We start from the raw sequence: 16,531 nt of genomic DNA, 5'->3' as shown, positions 1-16,531 counted from the left end.
ATGGACAGAACAGGCAAAAGAATGAGAGAGGAGAAGAATTATCCTCTTTTCACAGCTGCCCTGATCTTCTGGCTCTGAGTTTATCTGTGCATAAAGCCAGCATAAATCACTCCTGATCTGGATCAGATGTGTCCTTCTGGGCAAGCAGCAGAGCACAGATCGAAGATTAATAATCACCAAAGCAGAGACCTGGGCCACTCCACCAGGAGAAGATGAAGCACCCTCTCGGGGACTCTGTCTCTCCTTGCCAACAGCAGGAGTCTATGCAAAAAACTTGGACTAGACACCAAATTTTAGATAGCTGAAGTTAGGTCAGATGAATTTCCCTCCTGAGGAGTTAAGTGACTTGACCAAAATCAAACATGAAGTCTTGGGCATAAATTAAGTGAAATTATTGTGAAAATAAAGGAATACAGTTTTTCAGACTGTAGAAATGTGTTAATAAAATACTCAAAGTTTGACAAGTTCAGGACTAACACTGCTAATTGTTCATGCTAGCTTTTGTACAAATTCACTGAGAACATATAAACAGCAGTATTAATTTTGCATGTCCATTTTTAGTCATAGATGGCTAATAGGATGATCTATACAACAAAAAAAATGTAGATGAGTAAAGGATGTGCGTTTGCAGAAAGCTTGCTTAGATAGGTGGAGGCATTTTTCAACCTAATTGTATTTTTTAAAATAATCACATCTGTCATTGGAATAGATTAGTTGATTTCAGTAGACTTGTATTGTTTGGAAATATTTGGGGATTTGGGTGGAGGGTGATTATTACTTTAATTGAAAGGTTAGTTTTATCAGAAATACACAAATGGAAAAAGAAAACTGAGGGGAATGCTTCACAGGGCATATGGCACCAGCACTGTAGGTTTCCCAGCTGCAATGGCAAAGTCTGTACAGTGAGAGAACACAGACACATGGGACAGAATTCATCAACTATTAACTCTTAGCTTATCTGCCACTATTGCTTTCTTCAGTTACCATGCTCCTGGACAGCCTTACTGTAAATGCCAAAACATCTTGCAGCATAATCTTCTACTTCAGCCTTCTGGGAGATTGATACAGAGAAGCCCAGTTGGTTTTGGTACCATATCCCCCAGTTCTGGAGGCACTTCAGAAGTATGCGAGGCTTTGCTCAGTTCCCTGTGCCCTTTGGCTGAGCCTGAAGATGGCAGAAGATCTCAGACACATCATTCCTTGGCCTCTGTATTTGGGAAAAAATAGATGGAGAATAAAACTGATCCGAGACACTTCTGGTGTCCCCATGACACTGCTATATGGGGACATTTATCACTCATCTCCTCCCCTTCATAGGCTGGCCAGAGGGAAAAACACGTTATATTTCCATTAAATCCTCCAGTTCTCAAATGAAACAACGTTTGGATCTAGCGGACTCTAGATATGTCCCAATTTGCTATAAATTATACCCACACTGCACTGGCATAAACCCAGGCACTTTATCAGATGAATGATGAGGTGTGTTGCTCACCTTTAGTTCCCCCAAGCCACTTGTTTCCCACAATGCTGCCATCTTGCAGTTACAGGTGATGTGATGTTTTACACTCAGCGCTGCTATTACCTTCTTGCTGTACCTTTATAGTCTGAGCATTCAGATAGAGATGAAACCCATTATACTTCACAGCAGTTTGAACACAGGTCCTTGAGTTGATTTATCTCCTTTATGCCTGTGCACTTGGGTTCTCTCCGCTACTTCACTCACTTCTCCCTGATTTTTTAACTACGGGATGTAAGTAGCGTCTGAATTGTAATTTTCCATGCTTTCAGACATGGTTAAGGTATAATAAAATCCTCATGCTCGCTGACTGTGTTTGGATCAAGGTGAGTGGAGCTAAAAATAGTAGTTTTGAAAAATAAGCATTTTTTTTTCTCTGAATTTGCAGTGCTGAGCATGTTTATATTTTGCTGAGGCTTTGAAAATGGTTTTAATTGGGCACAATGCTTTATGGCTTTTACACCCTTTCTTCTCCAGCATTGAAGCTGTCTTTAAATATAAATACAGATGCCACATTCACCCCTGAAGCACTGCAGCTTGGTTAATGCCAAAAGACAGCTGTTCACAGCAGCATAAGATTGTTTCCTCACTGTGTGCAAGGGAGGTTGGGCTGTTTGCTTCATAGCACTGAGCCTTATGCCTTTTCTGCACTTGGCTGAAGAAACGAACCTGTAAATAAAGTAGAATGGGGTGCCTTCAGCAAATATTTTCTCCATCATCTCCTTGCTCACCACCACTCAGAGCACACAAGCATGCACAGGAAGAGCTACTCCATCCTGATGTAGTGGGGTTGGTTCTTGTCCCTGTGGTGCCTGAGAGCCTTGCCTTGCATTTGTGGTGTCAGCCACAGAGCAGGCAGCCACTTGCCAGCATGGCCAGGTCAGCTTTTGGTTGTGTTGGTTTTCCCGGTGCCCCCGTGACAGCCGTGACTCACCCTGGCCGAGCCGCAATGTGTGGCTACTGGGGACACTGGGTTTTGTCTTCTGAAGGTCACTGCCTGGATCTGCTCTAGATATCCCTTGCAAAATGTTATGTCAACAGCTGCAGGGGGTGGGGGAAACAGGAAAAAAAGGCCCTCTCGAGTTTACACTTACACACGATGCAGTGGAGTCCAGTATTATTATTAGCCAGCAGTGGTTTGGGCCGTTATCTGGATTGACAGCTTCAGGCCTCCAGGCAGCCCTTCTAAATGCTGCTGATGATTTGTTGTAAATTTTAACAGACACATTGCAATTATTTGTCAGCAATATAACTCTCCCCTGGTGTTCTCTGGTCCTGAGATGCATATGGTGATGTGTGTGTTTCATGAGGAATGATCCCCTCTCGCATCAGGAAGCAGAGAACTCCCAACACCCGTCTTCACAACAGAGCCGTTAGGTGACAAGCGTACATCAGAAAGAAGCCATTGCCCATCACAGAGCCCTCCCAACCTGGCAGCAGATGTGATTACAATCTTCCTTTAAAATGGATGCAAGGTGCTTTCTCTGGTCAAGAATATTTGTGCTCTCCTTGCTGTGGTTGCATGGAGCAAGCTGCCAGGCATAGGGAATTTTGACTGACTGGTCTTATTGAAGTCAGTGAATAACAGCTGAAGTTGATGAACTACTTGGTTGCTTAAAGATAAGCATGTGCTTAAATGCTTCACTGAATTGATTTTCATTTTCTTACTGCACTTAAAACTTTAATTTTGGTGAAAGAAAGGGTATCAGAGGGAAGATCCATTTATGACTGAGATTTACATGACGTTTGGGTAACACCCCAAAGCCTTTTATTTTCCTCAGTTTATTTTTTGCATCTATAAGGAATATGCAAAACTTGAACAGGTTTTTGATTTATAATAATATGCTAGTCATAAGTAAATACTGTTATCCATAACAAAGAGCTTTCCTAGCTCAAATTTTAACTAGATGCAAGGAGAGCCATTCAGGATCGCTAATGTGATAGGCTGAGTGGTTTTTGTGTCTGGGAAAATGCAAAAAAATAGGATAATGGTAGTCGAATAGGACATTAGAAAGAGCAAAAATGAAAAAAAAAAGAAAATTATACTAAAGACAATCCAGATTGGGTTTCATAAAATTTTGCTAAACCACTATTAAACTAAAATCAACCTAAAAACAAATCTTTTGGATAGCTCTTGAGCACACATGGAAATGATTTTTTTTTTTTTTTTTTTTTTTTTTTTGCAAATCCCAGGCTGAGTTTCAGAGCTATGCAAAACTTCCAAAGCTGAGTCATATGTCCATCCCTGCCTTCCTGACATTGAGAAGCTTGTGAGATGTTTCTGGAGATGAGTGCAGGAGCCAGTACGTGCCCTGCGGTGACCGGGGGGCAGTGACCTGCGTAAGCAGGATGAAGCAGCAACATCCACCTTCCCAGAGCAGCTATGGAGAGTAATAGCACATTGATCCCATCAGCAAGGCATGGGCTGCTTTGAATTGCTAAACTAAATCAGTCATGAAATAGGGAGCAGAGTCTTTCTGCCTCACTGAAAGATCAATACCATTGGAGATGCTGGAAGGAACCTATGCCTTTCCCATGTTGCTAAAGTTTCATTTAAATAACAAATAAATTAAGGTTTCTGCTTAGCACTCAAGGTTGGCGTGATTTTGCTGCCTTCATGTGTTTGGTGTATCTCCTACTGATTTTATTGGCAGCAAAGTTACATCCACTATGAATATTTTTGCAGATCCCACCCAGAAAGGCTACAGTTTTCAATTATTAGGGGGATCTTATCCTGATGGCAATTTCTGGTGGAAAAACATTCTTTTTACTTGCACAGGAATGTAGACCAACAAACTCAGCCAAGGCTTTCAATGCCTCTGTAGCTACCAACCAATGTCTGAATAATGACTTGCCATTATTATTCCAGAAACGTGTCTGCAAACAAATGGAAAGGCAAGGAGTGGTTCTTTGGTAATGTTTCCCAGTATTGATTTTTGGATTAAATTAGCCTTATTGGTTTATAAATTTCATCTGTGTACAATGGGCTCTGGAGTTCCCTTTTCTTCCTTTTTAAGATACACCATATGCTGAAATTTTGCTAAAACATTTATTTCCCATTTACACATACTTTTTTTTTTTATTTTTTTTTTTAAATCACCCTTTCCTTATGAAAAATGCTCCCACAAGCCTCATGGAGAGAAAAAATGAAAGTTTGTGTCAGGACTTCGAATTTAATGAGTGTCAACACCCTTTCATTTCATTTCATCTGCCCAGGCCCATTAGAGGTTACATGAAGAAACAGTGCATGAAATCAAACCAATAGTAGGTTTTAGATAAATTAGAAAGAGATCTGGGTCAGGTATTATCTGGTGCTGAGCCATCTCTGAATAAAGTCAAATTATCCACTTCAGAGCTGCTCATTATCCGATCACAGTTTTGAGTGGATGATGATGGTTTTTCAGTTGGAACACAGTAACCTCCACTTAGATCCTGGCACCACTGATGTATATAACGTGGTCACGCACCCACAACACAACATTTATTTGAATAAAATTAGCTTCAGAAAACCTATCACTAAAATTAAGCAGATACCTTTTATATTCCTCTGCCATGTCACAATTTGGCTATCTTCTGCTCAGTAAATAACATCTACATTCAGATGAAAGTGGAGACAACAGGCCAGACTAATATCATACCTTATATCACCAAATACCACATTCAGGAATAGTTCCTCTGAGATGAGCAAGGAAAAAAGTGCTGGCCAATAGATTTTGAAAGTTTCTGTCTCCTTTCCTGATGCTGAGGTTCATTAAAAATACATTAAGCATTGGGAAGCATTCACATACAAAAAGTACGGCAGGTCACAGAAGTACATTTTACATTATCTCTCAACTGTGTTTCAGTTGCTTTGCTTGCACAGAAGTAGGTTTGCTTGTAGTTGGAAGATTGTGGTTCAGTCTGTGTGTGTCGTTCAGATGCATATACATACTGAAATGCATACAGGTGCTAAAAAAGGTGATTTTTGATAGCCCTAATTCAACTAAATTTAGGCATTTAGGATTTTACCAAAATCATGACAACACCTAGAGCTAGGGCTGTATTTGGACCATAAAAAGCCCTTTTCCACATTTGCCTGACACAGGAACTTGTGGAAGAACTGGTCCTGCATACACCAAGGTCAATGGTTCTGATGTTCATATCTGGGAGATGGACATGCTGCCTCTGTTCCCTTCAGTGGAGCAAAGCTGCTTTGAAACTGTTTGCCTGCAGGAGCTCCGAAGGCAGGATGGACCCTTGATCAAAGATGTGTGTTCCCAAAGGAGGCCTGAGACTGGAGCAAGGCATTTACAAGGAGAATGACAGAATGGGCTTAAAAGACTCCAATATGTAAGGACAGATTTTCCTGCCGCCTGGGAGTTTCTCATTATTCAAGAAATGCCAACTCTTTAATTCTTATAAACAACAGTGTATCACCCTTCTTTCATTAATTTAAGAAAACAGTTAGAAGTAACAGGTATTGTTCCAATGTTAAAGTGACATACTTTTTTCTTCTTGCTTTCCATACCTGTTTCAGACTGCCCTTATTCTGTTCACTTTTGGACATATTCTGAAAGGTTAAACCTTGAAAAGGATTGAACCCTATTTATTTTTAAGCTCTCCCCACCCCCACCCGCAAATAAAAAGAGTGAAATGTGAAGGAATATTTTATATAACCTTAAGGTAAAGGAGACTTTAGTTTCTTGGATTAGCCATGCCTGCCTTTTTAATTCAAGGACAGAAGATGAACTCTAACTGTACTAGTTTCCTAATAGCAGTTTTTTTTATGAATACAATTAGAATTTTCTCTCTCTCTTTTTTTCTCTATCTATCTTGCTCTTTTTGTACTTTAAAAGATTTCTTTGTTTAGAATTGTAATGATTTCTGTTATAAACGATATTCATTTCAGCTCCTGTCTTTTATAGTATTGATGGATACTGTTAAAGGACAGCTGTGTTCAGAGATGGCTGCATTTTAATAGTACATTAAAGGATTTCTGCATAATGGTATACTATGGACTTGCCTTGAACAGGGGCAATAGAGGCAGTAATTCTTTTAATCACCCTAGGGATATGCAGAAAGTCACCCTTGGTAGTTTTTCATCTGTTCTCTGCTCATCTGTAGTTTCTTTCAGCCCCTTGCTCTGTCCATCACTGTCTCTATCAACTTAGCCAGAGACAAAACTCCCACCCTCAATGCATTAGTTGGTACCATTGTACCGCTCTTGTTGCAGAGCAGACTGAATGGATGATGTGTTCCCACCTCATGTAGCTGCCAAACTACTGGCCTGTGCTGCAACAAGCAAGAGGCTGTACTGGAGACATAGGTACCCAGCCTGATCACAGCAGTCGCATCTTCAGCAGCCACAGCTCTTTGTTAAAACAATATGAGCCAAGCCCTGAGTACAGGTTACAGGGCCAGCTGAAACACGAGTGGTATGAAGTGGGTGGTATTCATTTTGCATATTTGCATTACCTAAGTGGAGGTTGCAAACTGGAAGCTGTGTCCCAGTGAGAAAAAGAGAGAAAAAAAGACAACTTTTGAGCAAGCAAAATGTGAAAGCACAGTGTAGTAAACCTCAGACAGATTTTTGAGGATCAGCTTGCTGAAAGCATAAAAATAGTAATACCAACTTCCCCAAGCACATCAGGAGCCAGAAGCCTCCCAAGGAGTCTGGAGAGCAGGTGAGTGCAATGGAGCCCACAGAGAAGATGAATTACATGCATCACCACAGGTCAGGAGTTCAGGCAAGGTACCTCACCAGAGCCTTTCTCTGCGGGGGACAAGGCAGAAGAACTGCCTCAAACTAAACTGCTAGTAGAAGGGGTCTAGGGATAAATGAAATAAAATAGATAATAACAAATTGCCAGGAGCAGATGGGCTTCGCTCATGAGTTCTACAGAAACTCAGATATGAAATTGCTCAGCTGTTAATGGGGGATGTAAATCTGTGGTTTACATCATCTTCAGCACAGAGGAAGTAAAGGTTGCAACTGGTATGCTGGTGTTATTTTTTAAGGCTCCAGGGGAGGGGAGCCTGGAAAGCTAGCAGTCCTTCTGGGTGCAAAGGACAAAAATTAAACTAAAGAATGGAATTAGAAGGCAGGGATGAAGATGACTAACTAGCAAAGAACAAGCATGGCTTTGCAGAGAAGCCATACCTCAATAGAATTTTTTATTTATTTTTGAGGAATCAGTAATTATGTGTGTAGGTAAGTGTGATCTGGTCACTACAATACACTGGGGTTTTCAAGATGTTTTGGCAAGCTCCCTCCCCAGAATTTTTCTAAGCAAATTAGGCTGTCATGGGATAAGAGGGAAGGTCCTTTGGTGAAGTAGTAAGTGGATGAAAGCTAGAAATACCAGCCTGACATTGGAAAGTTACTCTAAGGCTTTCCATAGGGACCTGTGCTTCTGGCTGTGTTATTCAGGGTGTTCACAAACAATATACAAAGAGCTGAATAGCATGGTAATACCATTTCCTGATGATACAAGTTTGTTCAGGGCAGAGAAAGATAAAATGAGTGTAAGGACCTGCAGAATCTTCTCATGGTATTGAGGGACCGAGTGATAAAACAGAAGATGAAGTTTGCATATTAAGAAATGCAGAATAATGACCACTGGGAAAAACAACAGTAATTATAACCTACACAGTGATGAACTGTAGATTAGCTATTAGCATTCAGGAAAGAGATTTTGGACTGACTTTGAACAGTGCTATGAAAACATTAGCTTAAGGCTCAGTGGGAATGAGTCAGAAGGTGTAGAGAATTTTAGAAATTATTAGGGAAGGAATAGAGAACATACCAGGAAATGTAATTAATCACTGTTCAGATGTCTTGAAATCTATGTACAGATTTGGTTCCCTTGAGATGTAGAAGAACAAGAAAAGACACACAGAAAGGCAGCAATGGTGACTGAAATTGCAAAAGAGCTTCCTCATGGAGAGAAAAAACAAGGTATAATTCTTCATTCCTTCTCATTATATGAAAGTCTGCGTGCCACAAAAAAAAAAAAAAAAAAAAAAAAGGCAAAAAATATATTAAAAAAAATCAAAGGATTTTTTCCCTGTAAAAAGCATCATTAAACTGTGGGACTCATTGCTGCAGGATATTGTGGATTTCATATTCATTCAAGTTAAAAATTAGTAGACATTAATATAGGGAAAGTCTATTTGTTATTCAGTGATAAATTGCTGATAAATCCATGGATGAGTACAGGCTCGGTAAGATTCAGAATGATGAAAGTTAGGAATATGGACTAGGGAAGGATCAGTCTTCATTTCACCTATTCTCGAACCTTTGCCTTGAACATCTGGAAAGAACAACTGTCACAGACAGGACTCAGGGCAGTGGAGACCTTAGTGCTATCCTCTGCAGCTAATCTTTTGCTCTTGTGTATAGAGAAATTTTATTTATTTAGAAGAAAGAAGCCAAGACTCAAGTTACAGAAACAAAACTTCTATATGGAATCAATAGGAAGCAAACAATTTTTTTTGGCACTTTCTCTCAGTACTGCCTGGTCTGATTGTGTCCATCATTCATTTTTATTTGACTGTCTGCTGCCTGCAGTACCATGTGATCGCTCTCCTTTATTATACATGGACAACATGAAGTGCCCCACCAACTGACAATATTTAATTTATTATTTTTATTTATTAGTATAATATTTCTAATTATACTGCTTTTTAAAATGAATCTCGCACACTGAGAGTAATTCTGCTGTTGTTGTTGACTTTGGTGTAACTCTGTGGGATGCCCATGGCAATGGCTAAGGAAAGACAACCTTTCTTGATCAGAAATCTGAAGGGAGTCATAGGCTTATGTTGGAATTTCACCATTCCGACTAACCAGTTTGAAGGCCATCTTGTACAACTTTTGCTGTTTCTTTCCATTTCTCTTACTGCTGGCTGAGTAGTGCAGACAATGTAATATATTGTTGTGGAGTTGTTTCTCATTTCACTTGGTCATAGCTCGCTTGTTCCATGAGCCCTTGGGAACCTGAAAGCACTTCTCTCCCTAAAAACAAACGCTCTCTGAAGGACCTTAGAAAAAGATTTTTCAGCTGTTTTCATGGGTTAGACTTTTCTGGCCCTTACAAATTAGAACCTCTGACACTTCACTGTCATTCATACCAGGAAGTACTATATTTAGGGCTAGATTTTAGTTGGCAGGTGTTCATTCCATATGGTATTGATCACATAAAATTGCAGAAACTAAATCTCACAATTCTCTTACAGGGATTTCATTGTAGTTCCACTTTATGGAAGGAAAATAGCAGCAGTTGGAGGCGATGTGGGAAAGTTTCAAAAGAGCCAGATCCTTTGGGCAGGTAGCCTCCTCAAAGACTTCTTCAAACCTCCCCCTCATTTGTTGGCTTTGGCTGGGACAGCTCAGAGATGAGGCACTGGGAGGTTACTGGTATTTGGTGCTTAGGGAGCAGAGCTTGCCTGAGACCATTAGTAGGCAGTCTGGAAGTCAGGCTGACCTATTTCCAGCACAACTCTTGCACAGTTACAAGGTAGAGCCTAGAAATCATCTTTTCTTTCTTAGTGTTTCTAGACCATGCTTCCTCTCCTTGGGGATGTGTGTGCTGCATGACGCACTGGTTTAGCTGTAGGAATTGCACTAGCAGACTGTGTCATTCCATTAATCAGGTAGGTCATATACAGAGACCTAGCACAATAACACCCCTGTTTTACACACAAGTGCATACACATATGTGCGTGCACTAAAAAGATGAATTGTTGAGTGATTCCATTTTAATCTGAATTAATGTTTTCATTCAAGCTGTGGTTCTGCTCCTGTGAGGAACACTGGTGCATTTCTAATTTCCTTTTCACACTAAGTTGTCAGCATAATCTGCTGGCAGAAGCCAGAACTGCTGAAAAGAGGACAAAGGAAAGGGCTTGTGGAGGAGGTGGGAAAAAAACATATATTCTGTCAAATGCAGTTAGACTGTCGCTTGGGGGGTGGGTGAAAACAGACGGCTGATCTGTGTGATGTGAAAGTGAGCCCTAATGGGGGTAGGAGAAAGTACCAGGCAGATGGCATGCAGAGCCTGCTGCTGCTTATTGCATTGATCTTGTGTCCCTGTTACCTTGTGCCCCCCCATCCCACCCATTCTCTTTTAAACGCATGAACTTAGGTGTTTGTATTTACAGCCCCTTGCCCAGCAGAATCTCTGTCTCTGACAAGTCTTCTAGGTGATGCTGAAAGAAATATATTGAATGCTTATAGCTTGTTTAAAATACTGTAGTGTCCTTTGGTATTTTCATTGCTTTCATTACCCTGTTCACAGGCTATTCCCTATTGCATTGTTATTAGATCTTGCATTAGAAGACAACTTTTGAGTGGTCAGATACTGCATGGGAAATGAGATCACTGGCCAAACTGATGTTCACATTCAGTTTACATCACTAGAGTGACTTTTTCGTCTTTCTCTAATCTTAAGAAATATTAATCATAATTAATTAATTAAGGATCTGTCTGAGCTATGAATAAATATAGAGAATGACAATTTCATTTATTAAAGACATTGTCCAAACAACAGAACTAGAGAGAAGGATTCCTGTTCATTTCCTTGTCTCAATCACTAACTGAATCATTCTTGTAGGAAGAGGAAGATCTGATTTCATCTCTGTCCTGTGAAGGATGTGAATACACATCTCACACATTCTATCTCCATAGTTCAAGCAATTTCTATGTGCACGCGTCACCTAGGTCCGACAGGAAATTCCAAACTACATGTGAGCGATGCTAAAAAGGATTTTAAAAAAAAAAATCTGTAGATCTCCAAGAACAGTTTTAGTTTAGTGATTCAGCACTTTCTGAGAAGCTCAGTTCATCAGAGACGTCACTGATTGGCTCTCCATGAACTTTCTTTCATAAAGAAATCTCCTGACTTGTACACTAAGCAGGTTTAATCTTGATATGTGTAGGAGAAAATCAATACAGTACCTCCAGCCATGATGCTTGGCTGTCTTCAGAGTAACTGCATTATAAACAATTCCAATAAATATTTATGGAGAATGCTTTGCAGTTTTTACTCACTTCTAATCTCTGAGTGATGATCTAACAGGACTGGTGTAACTGCTCTTCCATATGTCCCGGTGATAGACATTAATAAGTGTAATAATGCATGAACAAAATCTGTGATAGCAATGTAAAGTCTTTTAAGTCTAAAATTTCTACTACCTTGACTCCATATCACAACACTGCTATTCTGCAAGTGAAGACAATCCCATCCTTCAGAAAAATAATTTATAAGGAAGGAAATAATAGATTGCTTTCACTAGTATCAGTACTTACCAGGTCTTCATTTAATGATACTGACAGGGAATGTCAAAGACCATTCACAAACACAGGGAACAGCAATTCTCCCTGTTTCATTCATTCGAGGCAGATAGGATGCTGAACAGCAAGATAGTTTTGAAAAAAAATGTACTGGGAATACTCTGAAAAATGAGTGCTCATAAAATATATCTGAGACATGCTCTTCATTATTATGGCTAACTCAGAGAGAATAATGTTTTACTTGTTCTGTGGTTCTGAACAACAAAACTTGCCTTCAAGAGCGCAGATGACGTTAACTACTGGGCTGTTTGTCTTCTGGCACCAAAAATAGGCTGTGCAATAACATGATGTCTCTCTGTGCCTGCTCTAGGGAATGGCTTCCTGAAGGAGCTGAGTAAGAAAGCCCAATGTTTTGTTTGATACTGATGCTGCTCTTTCATCCTGCATCATTAGTCTGTCCCAGTTTCTTCCACTGGAAAATGTTCATTTCTCATCCAGCCAAGCAGTATTTTCTCAGCATTTAGCTAGGGGAAATAGAGAAAAAGACAGGGGTATTTATCAGGACCAAATCAGAGATTGGGGGGGGGGGGGGAGGGCGGGGGGGGAGGATGAAAACACTTTCCTGAATCCCTGAATCCCCTGAAATGTCCCTGAGGCGGTGAATCTGGATCACTGCAGCAAACTTACTTTCATGTCTGAGATTTGAAATAGAGTATTTTAGGCCTTGTCCTTCCTTGAGCAAGAGGTGGCCATGGTTCTAACCCAGTCCATTTTAATCTCCACCCTAAAGTTAACACCTCTCCATTGCAGAAATCATCTGGAACAAAAATGTCTTCACTTCATAATTTTGTGCATGAATAATGGCACATGACAGTGTATAAATCCCCATTATACAACCAAGCTGGTTGCCCTCAACCAGTCTTTCCTGTGCCAGCAGACGGAAACATTCAACAATCCATCCTTCAGGACATCCTCTGTAGATGCAGACTATTATATGCTGAGACAAGATCATGCACAAGGAGAACATGGTCATGCAATGCAGCCTTGATCAGCAAGTTTGCATCTGACTTAAACTGATTCCCCACTCTCCTGCAAAGCAGCATCAAATGCTTCTTGAACAAAAATCACCATCAAACTGTAAGGAGGTCTAGCAGTACAAAAGTGTTCCCATGAAATGGCATTTCCAAGTGTGAATTGTACAATTGTACCAACATTTCATCCTCAGTGGAAATTTCCATGCTGAAAATGACCCCATATTTCTCCAGTGAATATTTCAGAAAAAATACCTGTATTTCTGGCTTGCTTTGCCTCAACAAAAGAGCAAAAGGTAACAATGATTTTCATTTTTTTGTGTGTGTGTTGTAAACCTATTTTCATGGGATTTTATGTTCAGCAGAAAGAATTCTTTTGCCCAAGTGTTCTCTTTCTTTTTTCTTGAAGGCACTGCAGCAGGATCCGGAAGTCCGTCAAAGAAAGGAGGCAAGAAGGACTTTCTCAAGGGGTGTAGCTTAGGACAAAACCACCAGAAAAACTCTGACTTCATCCTGTGAGGGTGACAGGGACAGAGCAGCAGCCAGGCCCAGGGGAGCTCCACTGTCTATCTGTCCTCGTGATCTCAGCCACCACTGAGGAACACACTGTTTTTAATGAGATTGGGATCTCTGGGGTCAGAAACGCAGAGGCTATTTTCGAGGTGACTATGTGCTCTTGACATCTATCTATTTGTAGCCATTGCCTGCTTCTGGAATTGCAGGGCAGGTCTTAGCAAAGTTAGATTTTGCTAATAAAGAAAAATGAGAGATGCTTGGACATACCCTACATGCAGCAATGAGCACAGCCTATTCCCAAGTTGAATGCAAATGCTGGAGTGTGATAGAGCAACTCTAGCTTTTTTCCTGTCAGGTGATTTGTTCTTTCCATCCCAGTGACTTCTTTTCTTCATGAAAAGGCAAAACACTGGGCTGCAAAATACCACCAGGCTAAGTGAGATGCTAACAGTACTGCGTGCCTCTCAGCCTGGCTGGAGCAGCTCAGAGGTTGGACTGTAGGACAAATCTCTTGCTGTTTTGTGCTCATTTATGCTTCCCACTCAAGGGAGGGAGAAGCAACGTGGTTCAATGCACAGGTGAAATAAGCGTACAAGTGATGATGGAGGAGGCTCAGCCCTGCCTCCACTGCAGGGTACTGTGCCAAGCCAGCCCTGAACAAGGTGGGATGTTTATAGGGCATAGCACAACACCAGGAACAGATGATGTGTTTGGATCCTTGACAGAGTTTAAAAACATCTGCATAGCACTGCTCCTGAGCTAATCAGCCCAGCTCTTTGCTGGCTTTGAATTCTGGTGTGTGCCAAGGAAAATGCTGTTGAGGGAACCACACACTTTTGGCTGATTACAGCTCAGGTGATTTTGCATTGTCACTGAACCAGCTGGCACAGACACCACCTCTGGCATCTTCTGGGCTGATGTAGAAGTTGTTTAAAGGAACTTCTCCTAAAAGGAAGACAGCTGTATCTGCTGTTCCCTGCAGATACTGTTTCTCCCTTTTATATCTGGTGACCTTTAGTTGTAGTAGTGCTGGCTGCTTGGAGGAGGGAGCCCTAAGAGCTTGCTAACAAGAAGCCGTAGTTACAGAGGCCTGTATACACATAGCACGAGGCTTGCTGCTCTCCCATTGTTTGTAGGCTTGGGTATTGGCATTGCTGTTTCTCAAAGAAATATTTAACACGTGTCCTGTGCTTTTCTGACATTTGTCTAGGATGCAATCTCAGACAAAGCAAAGATAGAATATTTGCTATGTAGCATGTGTCTGCTTTAGGTAGTCTCAGAAATGGGTTGCAGCACGACAATCCTGAATCCTCAGAGCTTAGAGGGGAAAGTTGTGTAGGAACTACTGTTTAAGTTGTGTAGGAATTATCAGGTCCCTTAACAGACTCCAGTCATTAGCTCACAGGAGCAAAATGTTGCCTGCACACCCCAGAGTATGATAATCTGGTCCCATTTGATTTCAGACTCCCAGGCATCCAGGAACCCAGTAGTATGTGTGGGTTTAGACAGAGAGATTCAAATTTACTTTGGATTGGGAAAGCTAAGAGTTAGCTTTCAGTCTTTATGAAGGTCTAGTGCTTTCAGACTGGATCTCTGCACAGTATCCGGTAAAGACATACTGCATGCATAGTGTAGAGATTGTAGGTCAGAGAGGTGGGAGGGAAGAAGCAACACACAGCTGAAATGTGGCTCTCTTCACACCTTTGTGTTTTATCTATAATTATATGTTGTGCCACCACACTCCAGCTAAGATAGTATAGTCTCTTGTGCTTTATGGTGGCAACATAAACATCTCCAAAAAACTACATCTTTCTGTCAAGCTAGGCATATGTAATGCTCTTCATTATTTATGAACTTGCCCACGACACACAGTAAAGTGAGTTCTCTTTGGGGGCTCATAGTTTAAAGGGGGTGGTGGTTTCCTTTGTTTTTCCATATTCTTTGTCTGAAGCAGCAGAGAGAACTGTAAATTGCAGGTTGTTTAAGCAGTCTGAACTAAAAGGTTGCTGCTGATGGTGGAGAAACAGTTTGTAGCAGATAGGAAGAAAGGTTCAGCAGGGCAAAATATTCCACTCAATTTCCAGAAATATACACAGTGACTAAAACCAGCCTCACAGCTCACCTGACACCTCCCAGCACCAAAGCCACTGACAGCACAAGCTGCAGGAAGGGGCGCAGTTGGTGCAGGGGCTTTTACCATGCTCTCTGCCCTGGGTGTGAGGCCAGCTGCCCCCCAGCAAGAGGTGGCTGGACACAACAATCCTTCCAAATGGTACCTGTGGTCCATGGTGTGCAGGTGTGTCTTGTGTCCACACCACTTGCAAGACATTTTTAAAGTGGATTGAGCTAGTGGTGCAGACAGGGCTGTCAAAAAGGAGGAACTGCTGACTGTACAGAAATGTTATTCCATGTGGATGTGAAGGGACACCAAAGATTTCTGCAAAGTATGTCTGTCTGTCTGTCCTGGAGAGGCTTTTTCCATCACTGATGAGCAGCCAAATGTGGGAAAAAAACCTGTTGCCAATGCACAGCAATGCTCCCATAGCTGTTTCAGTGAAGAGTGATGAATACCGTGTCCAAATGAAGCCACTGGGGGAAATTAAACTGCTAGTAATGACCTAGATCGGAATTTGGCTGCGACACTGGGACTAATGACTTGTCCTCCTGTGGAAAGTGGCCGGGGAGCTCATCAGAGATGATCAGCTTGTGGCTGCCCTGCGAAGGCAGCTCCATTCTGCAACGCTTCCCACCCCATCCTGGGACACTCTTTACAGGAGGCTTAGGTTTTGGCTTGATGGGGAGAGCAAGGGAGTTAGGAAGATTGATAAGCAAAGGTGTGTAGTCAGAAGCTGCAAAGCAATACTGGAGCTTTTTTTTGCTGTAGCATGTAAAGAGCTTTATGTTTCACATGAGGGCCTAATAGCTTTTAAATTAGGTGCTTTAGGATATGATCAGATGATCACAGGTGAAGGATTTGGCGTGTTTGAAGAGGTACTGTTCATTACTACAGATTTCCATTGCTCAGCAGGGACATGGTAATTGACTGGAAGTGTGCTCCTAGTCCAATGCAATGGGAAATCTGATTATTTTCAGAGTGCTGGTCTCCAAATCCTTCATGAGGACTCTGAAAATAACCTTAATACTCAACCAGTGTGAGATTCTTCCAACTTATAAACATATCATGTGTAGTTTGAC

The 16,531-nt window shown here is 41.3% G+C and overlaps 1 long non-coding RNA gene across 1 annotated transcript in view; it reads right to left on the bottom strand.

Moving 5' to 3' along the window:
* The window catches only part of LOC121077903, a 153,157-nt gene extending 141,280 nt beyond the window's left edge, over nt 1–11,877 (bottom strand). Inside the window, exon 1 of the long non-coding RNA XR_005824353.1 lies at nt 11,805–11,877. This is a non-coding gene — a long non-coding RNA (uncharacterized LOC121077903). The remainder of the gene's footprint in view (nt 1–11,804) is intronic.
* Between the last annotated feature and the right edge of the window lie 4,654 nt (nt 11,878–16,531).

The sequence above is a fragment of the Cygnus olor genome, chromosome 14, assembly GCF_009769625.2.
Source record: "Cygnus olor isolate bCygOlo1 chromosome 14, bCygOlo1.pri.v2, whole genome shotgun sequence".
Lineage (NCBI taxonomy): Eukaryota > Metazoa > Chordata > Aves > Anseriformes > Anatidae > Cygnus > Cygnus olor.
This window is presented reverse-complemented; position numbering and strand designations above follow the sequence as displayed.